The sequence below is a fragment of the Lathyrus oleraceus genome, chromosome 5, assembly GCF_024323335.1.
Source record: "Lathyrus oleraceus cultivar Zhongwan6 chromosome 5, CAAS_Psat_ZW6_1.0, whole genome shotgun sequence".
NCBI classification, from domain to species: Eukaryota; Viridiplantae; Streptophyta; class Magnoliopsida; order Fabales; family Fabaceae; genus Lathyrus; species Lathyrus oleraceus.
In genome coordinates, this window is record NC_066583.1 from 635,192,834 (window position 1) to 635,199,613 (window position 6,780).

Genomic DNA, 6,780 nt, shown 5'->3' on the forward strand with positions numbered 1-6,780 from the left:
GTGGTCTACCTCAAGTACTTCACAGAACTGAGTGCGATTCACGAGTACAATTGGGGCCGCTTGTTTGGTCTACCTGTATTCGAAGTTGTGTGAGGCTTCTCTTTAGAAGACAAAACAGATGACGGGGTGTTGCACACTGCTTATGGTAATTTCTTGTTACTAATATTTTCACAATTCATTTGTTACACTTGTTATTAATATTGTATCGAACCATTTTCAAGGATGAATTATCTCCCACTTCCCTCACATCGCTAGGTTTGAAGTTGTGCATAACTACACAGAGGACTGGCCTCGTGCAACCGTTTTTTGTTCCATACAAGGGGGATGGTGTGGTCGAACTATTCAAAGTCTCTCTTGACTGTATGGTACCAGATGACGCTTGCTTTTGCTCATACGAAGGTCATCGCCATACACATCAGTTTGACGTCATTTTCTTATACTCTGGCTGACTGGGATGTTGGGCATCTCTTTTGTATCCCAATATGCTTAAGCGAGTGATGCGTCAATTTGGCTACTTGCAGATTATCCTGATACTTCCCCATGAGTCTGCTCATCCCACCGTCCCTCGCAGAGGGGTGGGGGTTGAATATACCAAAATTAAAAAAATGCAACCGCCATTTTCCAAAATCAGAGTGTTTTCAAAAATGAGTTTGCGCACAGAAGGTTTGAAGCGAAAATGAAAATTATACAATCGATTGTGATCAAGCAAACATACAGTTCATTTCACAAACATCCAAGATTATAAAAAAAACTAAATGTTTGGTATGAATTGATTCAAGTTGTGTAGTCACAAGAAGCGTGCACAATTGATTTAATGTGGATTACTAGATTCAATTTGTTTTCATATTTATCAATCACAATACTAGCTTGACTAGTTGTCCAATTCCAACAAAACCTAAGCTTTACGTAATTAATTGCTATCAAGAATAAAACAATATAATACGACGAAATTGAAAAACCTAGCATACAATCATTACGAATATAAATGCAAGAGTAGAGTTAGAGAGATGACACCGAGATTTATAATGATTCAGCGTTCGTCCTCGCTTGACCTACATCCACTATTCAATGGTTTCCCATTGGAACTTATATAGTTACTTGTTATTTGACAAATATTTCCAAGAGTTTATACAATCACCAACCCACAATTTACAACTAAGAAAATAAATTTCCTAATTTGGATCTTGACTTGTATCTAGCAAACTTGTCAAACTCTTCTACGTGATATTTACTCGAATACATTTCTTAAACCTTCCAATAACACAAATTTTGCTACAACCCTTCGTGTATAGCTATCAACCCTTTGATCCTATCGATTTCTTGAGCGGTGATATTTGTCTGATGATCCGAGAAGAACTCTGTCTTGTCTATAGCCTTCCACACAGTTACTACTAAGGCAATGCAGGAGAGAAGAACCTACTTCTTTTCAATGGGATTTGCCACCACCATTTACAATCCCTCTTTCTTGTTAATAATCCGAAAACTCCACAAGATCTCCAAGAATGGTTAGTTTCAAGTACTTCCTTCAATCAATCTTAGAAATCTAGTTATCAAGATCTGAACTCAATTAAAGTTGAAGATGTGAAAAATTTGTAGCAAGACTTTGAACACTCAAAATAGAGGAAATTAATTTTCACACAAAAATCACACTAAAAGATCTTAACATAATGATGTATGTTATGTTTGAATGACGGCAAAAAATGATTTATATGTGCTTGAGATGAACACACAAAATGGTTGGAAAAGAGTAGTTAGATTCGAATCAAGAAAAATATGATTTGAATCAAATGAGCAAAAATGAGGTGAAATGAAAGAAATACCTAATTTTTGAAAAATATGTCAGTAGATTCAGATAAGAGAATAAGTGATTTTGAATCACAAGCCTTCTGATTCGAATCAAGAATAAAATGTGATTCAAATCAAATTGCCCATAACTGGCATAATTTTTAGGTAAAATAGTTTGATTTGGATCATGTTGAAAGTTTGATTCGAATCAAATCAAACAAAATCAAACATGATTTTTGAAAAATGAAATTGATTCGAATCATGTACAAATTCAGATTCAAATCAAATCAGACAAAGTCTGTTTCCAGGAAAATGATCAGGATCAAGTGAAAAACCTAATAAGGGTCAAATTGTTGAGTTGAGCTAATGTCCAATTTGACAAGAATAAAAAACTTAGTGTAAAACTGTCTGTTTCAAATCAATCTTGTAAAATCTCAAAATTTCAAAATTTCAAAAACTTTTTGAGATTTTACCTTAAATCAAATTTTGCCCAAAAATACAAGGTGATTTCATTTCACTATCATATGCTATTGATCAAAGAGCATTTAGATCAAGATCAAATCTAACCAATGTTTTACGCATACTAAATATGAGAAATGCAATCATGAAAGAGACTCAACGAATCGAAATAAAAACACATATAAAAGTGATAAGACAAGCAACAAAATAACCGAATAATAGAAACATCAAACTACAAATGATTTCGAGAGTCACATAGTATTAGGGGAGTATTTTCGGGAGCCAACTCATGTACAATGGGTTTATGATTATGCCTACTTGACATGGTTCTATAGGGTGTCACATCCTATCGTGACGCCAGACGCTCTTGGAGAATCACCTAGGCCAACTAACCAGGCGGTACTTGAGGTTCAGGATCAACAGGCAAAGAGCATGACAACGGTATATCGGCAAACTATGAAGATGGATATAACAGCCATAGAGTCAAGACTCTTTGAGTATGAAAGCCCCCAGTTGTCCCTAGTGGAGCGCATGGTTTCTGAGTTATGAAATATCGTGCAGTACAAGCGGCAGAGGAGGCAAACGCTTAAACATACCCAATAGTATATATTGGGATGTATTTTTTTTGGTATTTCGTACAAATGTTATCTATGAATTTTCTTGTCTTTTTTTTATTAATGTATGAATTTTTAATTTCCTTTAACTTTATTGTAACTTCATTTTACTTTGATCTTATGTTAATATAAGTTGGCCTCATGAAAATTGAATGTTTGAACAATGGTGTTGTTCTGATATGATTCAGGGAGGATTCCAAAGACGCATCTCCGAAATAATTCCCCATTTGCATTTCCCACGCTTTCAAAAACTTTCAAGGGACATTTCGGAGATGCATCTCCGAATACAAAAAAATCCATACAGAGATGCATCTCCGGACCATATTTTTGTTCAAATTAAATTCAATATCAGAATAACGCATTTTTATTGTGATTTGGGTGTGTCCGGGGATGCACCTCCAGACGCATGAAGGACAATTTTGGATTTTCAAGAGTGTGATATGCTTATATAAAGGTCTAATGAGCAATTCTCAAACCTCGTCCACATATTGACAATAATTGACAAGAAAAGAGGCAAAGACAAAGGCGTGAACATATGCGCTGATCAAGATCGTCCTAAAAATTACAATCCTCAATAATAAAGTTGTTTACGCGTTGATCAAGGACCCTCCTAAAAATTACAGTCTCCAGTTATAAAGTCGGTCACCTCAGAGTCTTATGTAAAGGCACATAGAATCAAATAGAAAAGTCGACAATCTTCTCCTCTTCACACCTTTAACTTTTTTATTTGTTCACTAAAATTAGTGTAAAAGTATTTACAAGCATTATATCCTTATCAATAAATAGTTACACTTGCTCATCATCATCGACAAAATCCATCACACCGTGCATGACTAGCCAAATCATTAGAGTAGTAAGCACTACATGATACTAATGGATCATGAGGAGGAGCATCCATGTTAGGTAAAGAGTAATTATATAAGTGAGAGAGACACCACATATTCACCAAAAACTTTAAGATACTAGGTATATCGGTAATCCCACTTATAAAGTGTTGAACCTCCATTTTTTCAATTAATGTGAGACTTCCACAGGGATGACAATTGTATCCATCCCCAATGGGTACCCACAAAAATTACCCACAACGGGTAGGGTAAAAACCAACAACATGGGTACGGGCACGGGCATGGACAATTACCCATTAAAATAAGCGGGTATAGGTGCGGGTACGGGTACCTTAGTACCCAACCCGCCCCATACCCATATTGTATATATTTATTAATTTTTATTTTCCTTATTATGTACACATGTTAATCTAATTTTTTTATTAAATACATCGCTATTAAATTTCAACGCATTTTAATAAAAATCTTTGTTTATTTCTTATCTCAACAATAACATCCTCAGTTTTTTTAAATGTTGTTAAAAAATTAAAATGAAATGATAAATTATTATTGATCGATAATTTTTTATTATAAATGCGGGTAAACGGGTATGGGAATGGGTACTTAAACACCCATAGGGTACGGGTACGGGTATAAATATTAGTGCCCACGCGGGTATGGGCTCGGGTACGGGGAATTTTTTAAACTGCGGATTTGGGGACGAGTACTATAGTACCTTGCCCAAACCCTGCCCATTGCCATCCCTTCCAACTTACACTTATATCTCAACATATACTACAATAATGTATCCGGTTTTTTTATTCCCTTCTCTCATCGTGTGTGATTCCTATTTCTATTATGTGGTTCTTCCTCCTTTTCCAATAATCGAATTTCTCCTATTCTTCCTCCTATAGTCTTTGGTGGAGTATAAAAGCCAACTCACATATCAAATAAATATTTTCTATCAGTTGATGTGCAATATCACATAAATAATTTCTACTAAAAAACCAAAAGAAACTCATTTCGCAAATATGCAACACAATCCACTCCCATGTCTACACTAAATATCGTTGATTCTCCTTCACAATTTTACTGATGTGTTAACTAATTAATTACGTTTTTAATGGAAAAATAATATATTAATGATAAAGGTGAAATCACCAAAGTACAAATAATCATAAAACACAAGAAATGTCTTGATAACAATCAAGAAAACAGATGAAAACCCAACAAGAAATAAACAACACAACCAACAGAACAACTAAACAAGTAAAAAAAGTAAGCAAAAACTCCCAGTCAGCTAGAGATCAACCCCATAAGATTAAGCTAAAGCTCATACCAGTAGAATCACCATCAATAGATCATAATCCACTAAGAGAATAACAAAACTGCATATCAGAACCTACCTCAAAACCACGAAAACCACTCGATTTGTTATTGGTTAAAGTGGAAGATAGGGTTCTGAAGCTAGTTAGAGTATGCGCATGAGTTCACATCTGATCTACCTAAAAAACATTTATAAGTCCAAAAACACTATTCTCCTCCGCCTCTTTCTTAGTTTTTGTAACACCTTTAAAGATGACATCATTACGAGCTCTCGAAATGGTCAAAACCACAACATGACAGATAATAATAAAAGTATCCATTGACTTGACCATACGTTCTAAAGAAAGGAAAGACTCCAAAAGAAGTCTATGTTTTCTAGGGGGAACCATCTTCCAACCCAGCCACCAGAAGATCCTATATCATACCGACAAAACTAACTCACAAGTGACAAAGAGATGGAAAACCTACTCAACTGAATCCCCACAAAAAGGGCAAGAGGTCAAACTAGGAACAATAATCACTCATCTCTTATACAAATTTTCTCTGTAAGAGAATAATCCTACAAAAGATGCAATGATAAAGCTAATACTTTAGAAGTAGCTCAACTAACTGATATAAGAGGAAGGATTAAATTCTCATCCAAAAGAGACAAGGAGGCAACAAATTGGATATGATAAGCATATGAAATAAATAAAATACATTTTCTTGTATGAATCTAAGATCACTTATCTATCTTCAAAGTCAGAATAACATCTTTGAGAATAGAGAGAAGATTTTCAACCACTAGTAACTCTTTAAAAAAGAAAGTTCTTTTCACCTGAGGTCTATATCAAGATCTCTATAACAAGATCTCTATTGACTATCCTACCTATCTCTCTTACCAGCCCATCAAATTAATGGAGTTAAAAACTTACGTGTATGTGCAAATCTATATTAGCACCACATTAAAAGCTAATATCGTTATTATAATTCAATTAATATTTATAATTTATAATTCATAGTATTAAATATTAAAATAATATAAAGTTGTTTTCAACTGAATAAACCTTATTTATTTTTTCTTATTTTCATTCATCCTCTCTATCTTTCATATTAAACTAAAAAAATTAAAATTAATAATCCCACGAAGAATAACTAAAAGAAATGAAGAAATATTATAGCACGTGTGTCGTATCTCAAAAAATACGAATTTCGCGAGCGTTCGCACACTCGTGGAAATGATTGAATAATATCGTCACTAAGCTGTATTTATTTCAAAGAGTGAAAGAAAAAATATCGATAAAACCCTTAAAAGAAAAAAAGATGGCCGTCACAACCAAATTTAGGTTCGAAAGTCGATTATGCATGAGAAATGTATTAACACCCCTCACGTCCGTTGTACATAACGAGAACCTTTTAGTTAAATTTGCGATTGAATGTTAGCTTATGTTAATTATTTTGATCGAGTGAACAAAAGTGTAAAAGAAAAAGAAAATGGACTCCAAAAAAGTTTTGATTTAAATGCACTTTTGATCCCTTTATTTACATATTTTTAACCTTTTAGTCCCCTTTTAAAAAATCCATTTTTTCCCTCAAATTTACTTCTTTTAGAATTTGTTTTGTCCCTTCTAGTTTTGCATACCCAATGATGATTATGGTAAATTATTTATTTTTAACAATGTGGCATTGTTAAGAATTATATTTTAAAAAATAAAGAATAAATTTAAATTTTATAAATAAATATTTATTTCCAAAATAAATTTAATTTTAATTTAATAAATTTTATATTTGAA